The 17,021-nt window shown below is 50.1% G+C and overlaps 1 protein-coding gene and 1 long non-coding RNA gene across 6 annotated transcripts in view; both read right to left on the bottom strand.

Annotated features, from left to right (window-relative positions):
• Nucleotides 1-17,021, bottom strand: part of BCL11A (BCL11 transcription factor A) — a 78,237-nt gene that overhangs the window by 39,572 nt on the left and 21,644 nt on the right. The gene's annotated exons all lie outside the window — the stretch shown is intronic.
• LOC148053068 (uncharacterized) lies at nucleotides 3,507-4,535 on the bottom strand. Its single transcript, XR_015708282.1, has 3 exons — nucleotides 4,427-4,535; nucleotides 4,145-4,240; nucleotides 3,507-3,923 (listed from the first exon to the last, which is right to left on the bottom strand). It is a non-coding gene; the product is annotated as an uncharacterized LOC148053068 (long non-coding RNA).

Genomic DNA, 17,021 nt, shown 5'->3' on the forward strand with positions numbered 1-17,021 from the left:
CTGGCAAGACATGTGATAAACAGACCTATAAACATGTTGGCTCAACCGAGCTGTTTAAAAATAAATTAGCAAACTATAAAAATAAACAGTAACATACATATGTACTCAATTATGAACTAACTCTAATTTTTGTTCTGAAATACTGTCTTTGACCTTAGTCATAAACAAGCACTATTAAAAAAACATAATATCTCAACAGACAGAAGGGCAGGGATTAAACGCTCATCGAGCACGGCAGAATGCAAAATAAGGGATGAAAAGAAAGAAGAAAAGAAAGAAAAAAGGGGGGGAAAAAGCTCACCATTTATTAAATGCTGCAACCTATACCCACCACAAGCGTTTATGTTGATTAAAGCTGCTTAGATTTGAGACGAGAAAGTTAAAACCTACTGAAGTGCATATGGTTAAAACCTTGTAAGCTCTAGAGGCGGGGGAAATATAAATTTAGCTTGCGGCTGCCACAGGCGTGTGGCTTTGGGACGGAGGGCGGCGTGGGACCCACGAAGCCACCCGTGGCCCTCGGCTGCCCAGGTGCAAACCCCGCTATCATCTTGCAAGAATTCAGCCATCCGAAAACATAGGGCAGAAAGGTGGGAACCATCCTCGCACCGGCCACATCAGAGCGGAGGGGGAAAAAGCAAACAAACAGATTTTTTGAAGACCGTAGAGCGGCATCCAGGCCACGTTTTTGCCATTAATCTAGCGCTCCTGTAAGAAAAGAGCAAGGCACCATGCTACAACTGCCAGCGTTGTTGTATTTTCTCCAGGAAGGAAGGCAGAAAGGAAGGAAGGATGAAAAGTTGAGGCACAAAAGGCACATTTTGCACCCAGGGCAGAGATTTTCAAGGCTTTCAGGCTACATGGGGGGTACCTCCCCACAGCAGGACCCATGCCCACATGTGCACCTGTGAGCAAAACCTCACGAGAAACCCCAAATCACCCACAAAAGTAGCTGAGCAACTGCTAAGCGCTTCTTCGTCATGGAGAACCAACCTAAAACACCAACTGCCGGTGGGCAGTTTGGTCTCCCCCAAAAAACCTTGCATAAATAAAACATAGGAGGCAACTCATGTTCATCGACACACGGGCTCGGAAACAGGCAGAGGCAGGCGAGTGGAAGAAAGGCTTTGCCCCAGGCCAGCTCCTCGCCAGCGTTGAGACACGTAGGTCCAGCTGCACAGTCAAAAACGAGGGAGAGTCTGACATTTCCATGAACAAGAAGGGCTGCCAGTTGCTGAGACACAAACAAAACATCCCCAAGGCATGTTTTTCAAGGAATGCAACGGGAAGGTCCATAGGAGCTGGCGACAGCATGCATCTTTTTTTTTTTCCAAGGACCTCCACATTGGCAGAATGTTCTCCGGGATGCCGGAGAACTCCGCATGATGCGGGAAGCCCCAGTGGGATGGGAAAAAAGGGTGGAAAGAGAGACAGGCAGGGCTGCGCCGGGTCTCGGGGTTATTTGGGAAGACCAAGCAGCTTAAGCGGTGCGGGAGTCACTTCCAGCCACCGGAGCGAGCATGTGCCACTGCTTGGTGGGGAGCAGCAATGGCCTCTCCTCCGCAGTCCTCAACACTAGCAACAAATCCAAAAGGAGGACCCCTAATTTCTGGTGCAAATATTTGCTAGGTTCCCCCCCGCCTTTTTTTCTCCTATTATTTTCTTTTTTGTTTTAATTCTGCAAATAAATGTCTACCATTCCCTTAAGCAACTGCTGGATGCTGCCGCTCGGGAGTGACCGTCGATGATCAGTCAGACGGCAACCAGCAAAGCACTGGTGCAACCAGGAGCTGAGTTCAGCGTTGTGATTTTTCTGTGGTTTGGCAGCAGGAACGTCTCAGGCACCCGGACTGCCCAGCACCTCCCTGGACGTCACACGTTTTGCTCCACACCACAGCTATCCTTCACACTTCTTTCGGAGTCAGGTATCTCACACGCATTCTAACAGCGAAATAAGAACAATAACAGGTCCTGTCCAGACTGTCTGCTCCTTCCCTCTTTCTCTGGCAAAAGGCTTGTACTTGAAACCCAGCCCCGTCCCAAGGCCACCTCCCCAGCTCAGAGCTTACCCTGGTCTTCCCTGACAAGTGATGACAATAAAAAATTGCAATTAAAGCAATGTGCCAGTTTGAAAACGAGTGCCATTTTCTGCCCATCCTCCCCGCTCCGTTACCAATAAAACACTTAAAGACACTATTCATGCAGACATAAAGTGCTAATGGCTACCTGTTAACATGTTTTATCATGCTAATATTTTTGCTCTGATTCTGACAGTTCCCTTTTTGTTATTTTAAGCTAAAGGAGCGCTGATCTAGGTTGGACCTGAAGGCTATAAGAGTTACAATCTACATAAGCTGCACAATTAATGACACTGTTTCCTTCCACTCTGTACCATTTCAGGGACACAGTCTTCTCGCAGCCAAGCTCTTTTCCAGGCCATAAGAAGCTGGAAGTGTAGAAGCACAGAAGTAGCCTGGGAAGATGGTAACATGTTACTGAAAAGTACCATGAATTCTTGCCTGAGCCCCATGTGTTTGAGGGCCGACGGGAGGGAAGAGAGCAATGTGAATACCAAAATCCAATGTACTCGAAAAGTCACTTATAGTTGCTAAAGGAGAAAAATTCGGTGGCCATTGCCATTTAACTTAAGGGATGAGTCTTCAGGGCTAGAACATCTGCTGGTGCAAATTGGCCAGGCCAGTCCCATCTGATTTACACCCCAAGGGTTGCCCTAGGTGTGACTACAGATCATTCACCAGCTCTTCTGGATGCGGAAAGAACAAAACTCCTTGGGTATCACCTCAGCAGTCACTGGCTCCATCCGGACGCCTGCAGGGGTACCCCGTGCCCACCGTCTCTGCGCTGCCTTACACGAGCACACATTGAGAATACTCCTACCGCCATCCACCGAGTGACACCAGGTGAAAACCTGCTCGTGTGGAAGAAGAGCCTGGTCCTCTGTGGCTATCAACAGCACAGGTCAGAGCTGTCATCAGATTTTCCGTCGAGCAGAACAGAAGCTCTTTGGTCTCCAGAGCTGTCGCAGCTCTGTGGAGATACCCAGCGGCTTTGAGCGCGCACACAGGGACGTTCCCTTTCCCCAGCTTTGCAATTGCTTATTATAATAAATTAAGAGTGCTAACAAGTCTTACTGGAGCCCATTGCAGGGAGGTTAAGAAACACGACTTGTCTGATGCAACAGTCAACATAACGCAACCTCCCAGGTCCCAGTTCAGGCAAAACATATGCAAGTAACCAGAGGGGATGGGTATAACCTCGAGGGAGAGTCAGGGATGCTCCAGTCCATCCCACGATGCCGGAGAGGAAAGAGAAGAGAGCACAGCAGGGGATGGGTAACTCCCTGCCTGCTTTATGTCTTCTGCTTCTTCTAAGGGCTCCCACTCTGGCCAGGCCAGAAAGAGGACACTGCTTCAGGCAGACCTCTGGTCTGACCCAACGTTGCTAGTTTTATATTTTTTGTAAAAAAGATTGCTCTACAGTACAAGTAGTGAGGGAGACCTTTATTTGCTGGGCTGAAACATAAACATGGGCAGGCTTCACCACCTAGGCCTTGCCATTTGGTCGCCACTGCTGCAGCGTCATGACGGGTCGAGGTTGCCTCATCTGCAGTCCCCATACATCCGAGCAGTGCTGCATGCCACAGCAGTAAGTGGCCGCTGTATCAGATGGCAAATGCAAAGGCTCTTCCAGCACTGGTAGAGACATGGGGGAAGGCAGGCGAATATCTGATGGGTTTTACCTCCCATGGGGTTGCTCCTGCCCAGCACACTACAGTCCTCCATCCTCTACAAAGCTCCAGCACTGCTGTGCGTGGTCTGCAAACAGGTTTTTGCCTCTTTGCTTGCAGCCGCAGGCTCCTCCAGCTCCAAGGAGGAGGCTGCTCCGATCCACCTAAATGCTGGCTGAGTAGAGGGGTGTGATTAGGAAAATAAACCCTCATGTTTCTAAGGTTGCTCCCACATTTACCCGAGCCTGGCTACTGCTACGACCAGCCAGGCCATCTCAACGACGTTACCTAGAGGTTCAGCCTCTTGCAGCAAGTCACCCGCACTCCCCGGATCGCGACCGTGACGGGCGAGCGCGGCTCCCTGAGGGAGTCATTAGCCAGAGGGTGTTTACTTACAGCGAGTCCCCGCATCGAACCCCAAGACTCGCTGCGGCCACCGGGCGAGAGGGACGGGAGGGCAGCGTGCCTGCGCGGGGAGGTTTCCACCGCAAACTGGGTTGGGAGGCATGAAAGGCGGGAGAGCAGATAGCATTTTCGAGGGAGTAAGAGATAAGAGGAGGTGGAGTTTCCCGATAAAGAGGATTTCCCTGCTCAAATATCAAAGGATTCACACTAAGAAAAGGGGGGAGAAGGGGAATTACATCAGTCTGAGGCACACTTTCTCTTTTAAACTCTGACCTTCTATTGTCTGTCTTCTTGACTAGGATTTAAAGGCCTTTTGTTGGGCTGTGTTACATGGTGCGATCTAGAAAGCCGTCGCAGATGAGGCACCGTAGGCTTTCGGCTGCTCCGACGCTCGGGCTCCCCCCTTGCCTACGCCGGACTTTCAGAAGGCGTTGAGCCAGCTCAGATAAGTCAGCACTTTCTATCAACACCCTTTCGAAGCCAAGCCGCGGCGCGCCCTCCCTGCGCCCCGCTGTTACACCTCTTCCAGCACAGCCAACACGGGATGGTGGAGCCGGGCTTCACGCCGGCGCAGCTCCTGGCGGGGAGGTGGACTGCTCCATCGCACCGGCCCGCTCTCACCTCCCCCTCGAGTCCTCTCCAGGCTCTCCCGACAGCGTCCTTCCCATCCCAAACACAAATGAATGGGTGAAGAGCAGCTGGTGGAAGCATAACAGATGCCTACAATGGTTTAGAGTGATCTACGAGCATCTTTTGGTTATAATGCTCCATTAATGTGACATTTATGTGGGGTAATATAATCCCACTCACTTACGAGCACCTACACCAGCCAGTTAGGTTTCCCTGTGTTCGACGGATGAAGCAGATAACCGGCAGGGTTTCGGCATGGCCAGCGACCCTACAGACGAGGTTATGGGCAGCCTGTGCATAGGGGATGGGAGGCACCAGAGCTCGAAAGGGATGTGCCGGGTACCACAGCTGCTATCCCAGAGGGAGTGGAGGGCAGGAGACGTTAGGCAGGGAGAGGAGGAAGGAGCAACACCTCAGGAGGCAGAACTAGAGAGAGCCACAAATGGGAAAAAACATGGCTTGAACCTAGGGAGCTGAATAGGCCCTCTCTGCCGAACGGGAAACGCGATACCCAAGGAGGCTCTGACCCAGTCCCGAAGGCGCAGCCTTGCTGTCATCTCCAGGCAAGCTGCAGCGTAGTTGGAGCATCCGTCTGATTTTACAGCAGCCAGTGTTACACTTTGCAGCTAAATGCACCTTTAATGTCACACAGGCCTAATAAGGGCTCCCGTTTTGTTACCTTGATTTATAAACATCGCTGCAATGGGCTGGAGAAGGGACTGCCACGCAACCGCAAGCTTTCGTTATTCCCCGCAAATGACTTGTTTGCAGCTTGTGAACGGCCTAATTTATTTTGCCCCTCCATTTTGGTCATTCATCTAGTCTCTTCATAATGGTGCTCCAAAGGCTGACACTTTGGGAAATGTCTAAAATGCTGTAACCCTTACACGGCCCCGCAGAGGTGAAAGGACCAAGGGCAACCGCTGAATCTTTCCAGAACAAGAGAGGGATCATCTATCTCCTCCTCCCTCCTCCCCACCCGCTGCTCCACCACGGGCACTGTTCTTGTCTCAGCGTATTTGAGTAAAACACAAAACGAGGCAAGATGCAGCCATCTCAGCGTCTCTGGATGTTGAAGGCATCGCGTGACGGCGGCAGCCCGTACCGGGTGACCTGGGAGGTGCCCCCCAGGCACTTGCTCCTACAGCTCTGCCCGTAAGAGAAAACATCTGAGAAATCAAGAGGCTGGCTGAATTCGCGCTGTGGCAATGCTATCTGGAAAGGAGGGGGGGGAAATAAATTGGCATGCTCAACATCTCCAGCAAACAGGGAAGGAATGAAATCAGAACTTGGAGCCTGATCCAAAACCCAAGTCAACAGAAAGAGTTCAATGGATTCTGGCACTGCGTTTCATCACTTAAGTGCAGGCTGGTTAGAAAGTGAACAACCGAAGCCATTTGACTTTGCATGCCCAGCAAATGCAGTTGACGGCTTTCAGCATTTAGGACTAAATGCAAAAAGTATCGCAGGGTGCTATCACTAGCCTTTAGCTAGGCGCCGAGAAATCCAGAAGAGGCATCTAGTCACAAGAAAAAAGCTGAGGACATAGAAAGCACCTCCGAAGGACAGGCAGAACAAACACCGAGCAAACTCCTACCAACAGATTAAATTTATATCCCCATATTTTACCCACATTTTGCATTTTGCACTACTCGGGTACCTTGAAATACGTGCACGCAACCAGAGCCACGACACCAGACCTTTAAAGACGTGAGAGCTGCCGATTAAAAACATGTTGGAACGCTTACTGTGTCCAGTGCCAAAAATGTGTCTCTAACCTGTAGGAAGAAATGGGTGTGGAGCTGCTCATAGAAAGATCATTGCACTCACATGGCAGGGTACAAGGTCCCCCTCTTTGTTTCTCGCTTGTGAGAAAAACAGAGACTAAAAGACGATCGAGAAGCTGGTTCACCTGCCCAAATTTTTAGAAAAGTATATACAGCTGTATGGGAAAATGAGGTGGGAATCAGAGAAATCCCGTGTGATTTGTGAAGACTAAAGCCACTTTGCCGTGGACCGACAGGAACCACTGATCTCGGTGCTCGGCAGAGCATGGTGCTTGCTGCTTCTGTTTGGAGACTTCAGTCACCTCCTGTGTGGCACTGAATCGCTGCGAGTAGACACAAAAATATACACAAAGCCTAAAAGTATTTCATTGGAATTGAAGCTCAATTTACAGCTCCCGAGACTCAAGGGTGTGTTTGAGCAGCCCTTTGTTGCCGGGTTTTGTCAAGGTATGTTCTGACTTGTCCCCTGCATGGTTGTGCAGTAATTCTTGATACTGATAGTCAATTACTTTGTTCACATTACTCAAACACCGACTTTTTCCCCCCTCCCCCCCCCCCCTTTTTCCCCTTCTCAGCGTGGCGAATCTGGGAAAGACAACACACAGCTAAACCACCTCTTCCAAAGGCATTAACTCCTGGCCAGCCCGGGCTGGGGTCCGTGGCGCTGCCCTCCAGCCCTGCCAGGCACCTTCCCCTTAGCCGGCACAGGTAGGAAAGCCACCTGCGGAGCAAAGAGCCCTCCTTATCTTTCCCAAAATACCACTGGGTCCAGACTCCGCAACTTCCTTCCCGACGGGATAAGCGTTTACCCAGGTAATCTCATTACAGCCATTGTTCTCCAAAGGTTAATAAATACTTACCGGGATGAGTAAAGGCTCCGCAATCTGACCCCAACGCAGCAGAAATGATTGCTTAGGGCCAAATTTTCATACTCTTATTATGCTGAACACTGTATTCCTCTGCTAGCAGAGCAGCGTTAGCATCAAAATAAATGTGAATGCTTGCAAATAAGGTGTTGGCCCCACTTCTGGCCTCAAGTTTTTATGTTACCATCATCGTGATAGCTCTGAAAATTAGCAGATGCTGCCAGTTCCTAACAAATACATTACTAAATTATTCTGAAACAACAGTAAAAACAAATTATACGAAGAATAAAATTCAAGGAGATGCCTTTCTCTCCAATTTCAACATGTAGAAGAAAATAATTACAGGTTTTTGTTAATTTAAGGAAACACTTTTTCTCCCATCAGACGTGAGGTGTGAATTATGCAAACAGGATTCGAATTTGAGTGGGTTATTTACATACTGTAGCCCCAACGACTAATGTAAATTTGAGAGTTATGGAATCAAAAAACCGGGTTTCCATGAGCTTCTGCGAAAGAGCAGCAGCCACCGCTCTCCCCAAAGCCAGGCCGACACAGCTCCTCGGCAGTCACATAGGACACCGGGGATGTCCCCATCGAGACAGAGAGCCGCACAGTCAGCACTCAGTAAAATCCTCCTCCTAAATCCCAGACACGCAAACCACCATGGGCAAGGGGGGCTTTCCATACCAACAACGTACATTTCAAAGCAACGCTACCGTTGGTCAGTCGGGACGATTAAAACATATTATCCATTTGTTGCAAAACTCCTATTGGCAAAACATATAGGTGAGGTATACCTACAGATGTGCCCAGAAATCCATGCGAAACCTCGGACCTGCGCAGGGTAATCGATCTTGCCACAACACTAAACAAAACTCTAAATAAGACAAGGCGAGCAGACAACTATTTTTCAATGGAGGCTGTCAAACCGTTGCGCAGTCAGTAATAATTTAAACCTAACCCCCTTCATAGGAGGTCCATATCATAATTAGCACAAGACATAAAACAGATTTTCCATTTTGTTTCCAAACAGAAAATTCAGAGGGTAAAAACTGCATGGAAACGAAATACAAGATGTTTATATTTTGGTTCAGTGACCAAAAGTTTTCTGAATTCCTCTTCTTTTTTGCCAGCCGAAGCTGCACCTGAATTCACACAGTGACACTTTCCAGCAAACATATTACCCGCCCAAAAAAAGTTCTCATTTTTCAGATGCTGAAATTAAGAGACTGAATCCTACCCCTGCAACTAAACAAACACCACATCGAGTTGAATTATTTGTGATTCTCCAAAGTCCCCCAAGGAATGAGGGCAAGTGCCAGGACTGAAACTTGGGCGGACTCGCTGCGCGTCCCTGCGGGCTGCTCAAGGAGGTCTTCAACTTGCCAGGGGCTGCAAGGAGCAACCAGCCTCCCGTGTCGAGGCTTGCACAGCACCTGCATCACAGCTCTGTCCCAACCTCATATTGAAAGGTGGCGAATTTAATGTGATAATCAGAGTTGTCTGGCTCAAACCCAAAAGCGGGGCCGGGCAGAGAAACTGAAGAGGTGTTTCCACTTTGCCCATGAAAACCTTGGTTCCAGAGCCTTCAAAACCATATCTCCTTCCACAGACATAGAGACACCCATACAGCACCTGTGCATGCTGCCCTGAAATGCACCCTGCACACAAAAACCACAGCTGGAGAGACTCTCCCACACCGAGAGGCAATTAAATAGGAAGGACAGTGACAAACAGGGTTCAGGATTCAAGGGGAAGCAAGCCAGCCTGCCGGAGCTGCACACCAGCCGATACCAAGATATACAGGAAAAATGATGTTTGCTTATGCCAGTCGTTGAACCCAAAGCCGTAAGAAAAGATGCCAATAAATTCAAGAGGGGGACTGCATTTCAATTCGGCAATTACCTTTCGTAACATCTGCTTTTTCCTGCTAGTTCCACCCAGCTTGACTCAACGCAACGTGCAGAGTGGCTGCTCCCACCGGCTCTGGGCTGAGCCTTGCTCTCCTGCCCCGTGAAGCCCACCGCCTCAGGTTTTTGGGGCGATGACTGGTCTGATGCCTCACTTCAGGAGGGCAAGGCGCCAGCCGCCCTGGAACAGCATCGTCCTCCTAAAGAGAAAAATACCTCTTGACATGAACAGCCTTGCTGACTACTGGCCTGCCGCTACCCTTCCCTTCTTGAGGAAGGTTATTGAGAAAGCAGTTCTGGAGCAGGGCCAGCCGCGTCTTGATCTTGCGAGGTGTCTTTGATCCCTATCAATCTAACTTTAAAGATAGAGGCGATATTAGATCCGATGTCTAAGAATGCCCTTCAAGCAGCGGATGTCGGGGAGAGGTCTCCTACCAGCTCTTTTTTCCACCCATAGCTGGTCCAGAAGAACCTGGTCTCCGACGCAGACCCTGTTTTCGAACTCCTTTCCCCCCCCACAGCTCCACTCGGGATGACCACCCCTTGTGCCACCCAGCCGCAGCAACAGTTGGCGATTAAGGCAGTCGCATCTCTGACAAATTTCTAGACCTGGCCTTGACCTGATCCGCTTTTAGGGCAAAATAAACTTGTGCAGAATCTTCTTGTAGGCCTGCTGCTTTTTAGCCAAAAATAAATAAGACAAAAACGTACCCAGCAGCCTAAGGAATTGATTGCACCATCAGACCCACTAATAAGTAAATAATATTTATCATGGGTTTTGCACTACAGCGTTTGGACAGACACTCTAAAGATAAGTGCCGGTTTGGTGTGCGCGCTTGTCAGCTGGTCACGTCTAAACGCTCTCCATCTCAACACGCTTTGCCTGGTAGGGACATGGCCCTGCACTGAGCTGGGGATATGCGTGCCCACTCTCCAAGGGATGGTTGTTCATGTACCCGCTCCCAAAATAGTCACCCACATGTTGAGACCCTCCGAGCCTGGGCAGAGGAGAAGACCAGCTAGGGCTCCTCATCCTCACCAGCGCCAGGTTACATTTCCATAGCAGCTGCTCCTTTTGTCTACACCCGGTAAAGCCAAACCAGCCTAAAATTTAATTGAATCTGCTGTAAACCCAAGTGTCAGGCACTTAGATGGCAGCTAAAAGCGCCACTCTCAGATAACTGAGTGACACCGGCTAATAATAGCCTACGCATTAGGAGAGCGGGAGCGGACATTTTGTGTAACCAAAGAGGAACCTGTGCCTGGGAACAGCCTGGGGTGGCTGGTCTCAGCCCCGCCAGCAGCAGACGCCGCATGCCGAGCCCACCCAGCCTCTTATGTGATTAGCTGCACTAATACCACCGGTGACCTCTCTTTCAAGCTCGAAGGCAACAATAGTCCTGGCTTTTGTTAGCAGGAGAACAAAATGCCACCTTTTACAGCTCTGCAATCATAGCTGCTTCCCTTTTCATCTCCCAGAGGCTCGGCACCAGACCTTGCTCACTGGGGAGGCTGGTTAACCCTTGCCGGGCAGCCCGGCCGCAGCAGGGAGGGAAGGGCGGCAGGGTCCCCAGGCTCCTCTTCTCCCACCTCTCTTTATTTGCATGGAAAAGACCAAGCAAGCCCTTTCTGGTGGAGGATGCAGGTGTACAAGAGGGCTCTTCTCTGCCAGACGTTGCCGTAGGCAGTTAAGTACCTGGTGGCTGCTTCAAGCCTCTCCGGTGCATCAGTAGGTCACCAAAATCGACGTTGAGCTCTCCCCCCTGACCCTGCCCTCGGGAACTGCCTTAACAAATAAAACGCACCCACTGACCAGGAACTGGCTTAACTTAGGTGACCTTCTTTTGTCCAATCTTCAGAAGAGCAGTTTAGAAGAAAAGGAGACCATGTTTTCCAGAGCAGCGCTTCTGGGGCTCAGCAACTCTCCCAGTAGAAAGAGCGAAGCCACGTCTCACGGAAGGGATGCTCTTGGCACATGGTGCTGGCGTGAACATGTATTTGGGCTTGCGTGCAAGGCTCTTCCCAAAAGAAAGGGAGGGATGCTCAGAGGTGCTCGCTTCCCGCTGCCCGTGGTGCCCACAGCTGGAGCAGCGCTTGCTCAGGACCTAGGGAAGACCAGCCCTCATCCACCTCGGGATTCCAGAGGGAGCAGGGCACCTCGTCCACCCCCACCCCCCCTCCCTGACTCCTTCCTCCCAACAAGGGCTACAAGGAGCACGGGGAGCTTTCTCCCAGGGTGTGCAAAGGTCTTGGATGCACAGCTGACTGCACGTGTCAGTTATGCTCCAAATGGGTTTTCACAGGTCAAGGTTCTGCAGGCAGCAAGAGCAAACGCTATTTTTAGACGGGATAAGGTCACGGTGCTTTTAGAGACAGTGAGGTCTACAATAAAACCTATTGATCAGTCTCTGGAACTAGCGCTCCGGAGAGACGCCTAGATTGAAACAAAAATTGCCTGTTCGTTTTCTCTATAGACTCAGTGGGTAAAAGCTTGTTGGACTCCATCTCTTTCAGGAGATAAAATAAGTAAGAAGAACCTGCGTACAGACCACGGTTGTCCATTTAAGCGGATGCACGGGGGGGGAAGGAAAGTGGGACCCACCAGAGAGACCAGCAAGAAGCTGAGCACGCTTCTGCCACGGCGGCAACAAGCCAGCCGCCCGGCGGGCAAAGGCCATCCTTGCCGTGCCCGTGACTCCTGCCTCTGCAGCCCACTTGCCCAATCGAGGCGTGAAGGCACACGGGCAACCTGGATTTTTAAGAGAATTAATGTTTTACTTGCACCTTGGAGGGTAAGGCGTTCATCACCAGGGTCCCCAAGAGCACATGCGTAGGCACCTATTTGGCTGGTTGTGTTTTGGCGATGAAGATCACCCAGCTGATACGTGGAGGCCCAAAGATGGAAAACAGAGCAGTATTTCAGCCAGGCAAATGATTTAACTGGATGGTTCACCCACTTCCGAGGTTTTCACAACAAATTCCAAGCGTTTATCCGGGTCACATAAGAGCTTTAACCAAAAATACCTAAGCGGGGGACTATTACACCTTCAACTTCAGCCACAGACCTAAAGCTTGAAGTCTGCTACGGGCACATAAATATCTCTTGATCACAAGAAGCTCTTTATTGTATTGGAGACTTGCGACCACAGGGACGAGCGTGAAACTGTGGAGTATCTTCATTCATCACCTGCCCCACTCCCACAGCCTCGCTCGCAAACAAAACATGCCACGGTAAACATAATCCATACATCACACCCTGACACCAGTGACCCCATTAGCGAGCCAAGCCTGTCCTAGCCGAAGCACCCCACCATACATTAGCGATACAATGACCAATGCCTTTGTAGGATATAATAATAGTAATAATAATAATAGATAAAGACTATTGAGCTATGAAATGCTAGTGTGGGTGATGGGATACGTAGCTTACTTTCTACTCGGGACAATCACTACAGGAGCAGAGAAACACACTCAGCTGCTCAGGTAAAAGCAGATCGTGCAGGAATTAAAGCACTGGCACACCGGCGGCGTGGCTTGCTCACCATTCGACTGCTAGGTTAGGCTGTGGTTTAAGTTTCTGCATAACAGATATGACAAAATGCAAAATCTGAAACAGGATCTCATCTGCACGGTGACTGCGCCACAGAGGAATCACAATAAAAGCCATGTTTCAAAGCAGTACAATAACTGTGATGCAAGTTGAAAAAAGAAAAAGAAAAAAAAAAAAAAAGACAGGCTAATCTTTCCAAAAATGATACTGCCTTTAGAAAAGCCAAGGTAATTATTCTTTTATTTAGGAAATCAGGCTTGGGTTAGGTTTGGTTTCTTAATATAAAGGTCCTTAGGCTCCTACCAGCACTTTTTCCACTTTTATGATTTTCTTCCTAGCGCCCTGTGACTCTAGGACAAAGTTTGAGATAAAATGATTATAGTAAGTAAGGGCAAAGTTACTTGGGAATTGAGGACACTGCTGCAGCCCCTCATCTTCTTCACTGACGAAATGAATGGAGCGTTAGTGGAATATATGCCTGAGAAAATTCAAAGCTAATTTTTGTTTATAATTACCGATACCATACAAGTATCCTTTCCAGAAAGCCTACTCTATCACCCAGAAAGCAGATGCAAATAGGGGTATAAACACAGAGTGCAACGAAGCCTGTGGTAATGCTCACATTAACTGCCGTGCAGTCAGATTTTTACCCCATATATGTATACGGGTACACGCGCACACGCACCCGCGCTCCGCTGGCGATTTTTGACAGACATCACTCGCATCTGGGCTCAAGTCAATGCCTGCCACGTTCTCCGAGTTTTTCCCTGGACTTCAGTGGATGTTAGATGAGGTTCTCTGTTAATCTGAACATAAATAACCGTGAGGGGCTACGAAGCGACTCTCCCGGCTGCAGGGGAGCTGCTCGGGATGTATGCCCGGGGTAACTCCGAGCAGGAGCTGACCCAGCAGACACTTTCCTCCACGCCTGCCCCTGACCTTGGATTTCGCACAAGCGCAGAAGCAGGGAGGGCACTGCAAGCATCCCCTACCGCTGCTCGAGAGGGGCTTCTGTAACCTGCTCGGCTGCTGTTGGACATGAAATCGGGAAGTTGAAGAGGCTAGCATGGCAGAAAGCAGCTCCCTCCGTTTGTTCTGCTGCAAGACACATCTGGGTTTGCAGGGCTTCCAGTACGAGGAGGCTTCAGGACCAGCACCTCTGTGAGACGGGTGCCAGGGACATGACACCATGTTCCCCCAAGCCACCTTCATCCCTCACATAGGCAAAGGTTTGGGGAGGGCACAAGGCACTGATGGACCCAGCCCTTTCCATAATGGGGGGAGGGGGGGCAGAAATAAACCCCCAAACTTTTAATTTTTGTCTTTTCCATTTATTTTTGAATTAGCATTCAGTGTCTGATGCCGTGACACGGATAGCTAAAAATGTGTGTGCGGATATGTCATCCACGAACAAAGTGGCTCATGTTTGTTCTTTATTATTTAGGAAATGCACATTAATTACTGCAGATTTTCTCCTATACATCTACTGTATCTCAGACAGAATTGCTGAGAAGGGTCTGCAGAATAAAAATGTATGGGGTAATTAAATGGATATTTATAATTAGAACTTAATAATTTGCATCAGGGACAAATGAGCTCTGATTTCAATCTGTAGTGCATTTAGATTAGCCTGAAGATAGTGTAATTTGATGTTTTATAGTCCTCCTCTCAGATTATGAAACAATACAGTGTCTTTAAAGCAGCCGTGTTTGTGTCAGGAGTGTGTTAAGAAGAAGCTGCAATGAAAATGTTTGACAACGTGAAAGCAGCCATAAATTACATGACAACTGTGTAAAAGTCGTGATGAAACAAATAAAGGGCTGACCTACGACGCATCCGATTCAGCGCCGCACCCGGACCGCTCGGCGCTCATCCCGGCGCGGCAAGCGCATCCTTACGCGCGCGGCTACTTAGCACTGAGAAAACTGTAAATTATCGCTAGTCAACAACATTGATTTTTAGTCGACGTTTCAATCAGTTTGAAGTAGAAATACTACACCATTCCCCGGCAGCCTCTTAGCCAGCCGGCTGCTCGGCCGTAGCCTTTTCAGTCGCAGCTCTGTTACAGCCCCATTGTTCCCACTGTACAATATTTATCGCGGGCTCTCCAGACACAGGTACTTGACCTAAAGGTCACTGCCTTGTCTCTTGGACATACAACCTACCTTCGCTACCGATGCCGTTTAACCCAAATGCGGGGAGCCCCCGTGAAGCCCGCTACCTCCCCAAAGACATACAGGGTGAATTTCCCTCGAGGGACGGGGCATGGCACAACCACAGCCAAGCACGCTCCCCCAAACCAAGTGCCGGCATCTCCGCAGAGCTTGAACACGGGGCGAGAGGTGAAGCGGCCAAAGAAGCGGAGTGGACCCCTTGCAGGGAGAAAGATCTTGGCAAAGAGCGGGTTGGTTTGAAAACGCGACCATGTCTTGTCTTTACTTCCCAGCTTCGCCCAGCCGCCGGCAGGGAAGAAGGGCAGCGCGGCAGGGGCGGCACCAGGCTCTCGTCCCCGCTCTGCTGCAGCCCTCCTGCCTTACCTGGGGGGAGTCACCCTACCTGTGCCATGCTGTCAAACAGTGGTTGCCTATCTCGCCCCGGTATTGCGAGGGTGTATTCATTAACATCTCCGAGGCACACAGGTCCTCGCGTAATGGATGCCGTAGAGGTAAACACCGCGATCAGCAGATAACAGGGAGTCCTGCGCAGGCATTACAAAGGGGAGCTGCACACGTGCGTAGGCAAACGCCTGGGAAAAAATACAGGGGTGCCAAGTCGCTGGGAAGTTCACAATCAAACCAGTTACGGTTTGATACGCAACGCGGAGAGCAAGGGAAGAACCAGTTTCAGGAGGGAAGACTTCCAGACCCAGAGCCCTGGCACCCAACACCGTGGAGCCATATCCCACAGCTTCTTCCCAGCCTTTGTACTTTCCTCCCACAGAGCAGAGCTCAGCGCGCCGCACATCATCAGCTGCTAGCTAAAATGCAAAGGGGAAGGAGAGGAAACAAGGCTGGGATATTCAAACCGCTGTGGTTTGAAAATCCCAGCCTCCTCAAAAACGAGGACTCGCAGACCTGGATGCCCCATACGTAGCAAGGTGGCCAGGCGAAGCTTTCGCCAGCGAAGGCCATCCCTGTGCCTACTCCCTTTCCAGCAGGGGCAGCCGCGTGAGACAGAGCTGCAAGCGCCAAGCAAAGCTCCTAATTCCCAGCGAGGCGTGATGCTGGGAGCCCTTCGAAGGGGCACAGGACAGGCAGGGGACCCGCTCCTACCTACCCTCCGCGTCTCTGAAAACGCCACCCTTGGCGGCAGGGGGGAGCCTGTGTTTTCCTGGCTAAGCCCTTTCTGTGCATTTTGAAATCCACCTGGTGTCAGCAGGATGGAAAACAAGGCACCAAGATCTTCCTTTGAGGAGTTTCTTGTTTGACCAGAGCACACGTTATTCAAATCAGCTCGAGTGAAACGCAGCTAAGCTGCTGTTTGTTCCAGCACGATGAGACTGGCCTGTTAAAAAGCAAAAATGTCAGGATGTTACAGGCTCAGCCTCCTGCCAAGACTGGTAAGTAGCTGAACAACTGTCAGAAACAGACAGCATAATCGGAAACCAGAAAAAAAAAAAACAAACCCAAAACAACCCTGAATTCAGACCGTGTTGCCGAGTCGCAGGCGCGCTGGGGCCACCAGCCAGGTGCCCTTGGGAAGCTCCGACCTGGCGCTCTCGCTGTGAGCTCCCACGTAGCATCCGCCGCAGCTCCGTTCGCTACATCCCTGCCAAATCCGCCTCTTGCAAAGCAAGTAACTTTAAGAAAAAACAACGGTCACGCAGTAAAGATCTCCGATTTGTCTTTATTCTCACCACCCCGGCGTTACAAGAAGGTACCTCGATGTTGTGTTCAGCCCAGCAAAATTTTGTGATGGCTGTGTAAAGGCTGGAAGCATAGCCACCTTCACACCAAGTGCAGGCCTGAGCTAGGGAGTAAATTTGAATTTTTTTCTCGTAAGGTTATTTAAATGGGTGGGAGCCACCGTGTAAAGGTGCTATCGTTCACAGGCTGCGGACCTGCGCTTGGTCCGTCCCCCAGTTTCGCCATCCCCAGCCAGGCAGGGACTGCCTTACAGATGCTT

This window comes from Nipponia nippon, unplaced genomic scaffold (assembly GCF_047370975.1).
Source record: "Nipponia nippon isolate SJK-2023a ecotype South Korea unplaced genomic scaffold, ASM4737097v1 scaffold_4, whole genome shotgun sequence".
In the NCBI taxonomy this organism is placed as follows: Eukaryota; Metazoa; Chordata; class Aves; order Pelecaniformes; family Threskiornithidae; genus Nipponia; species Nipponia nippon.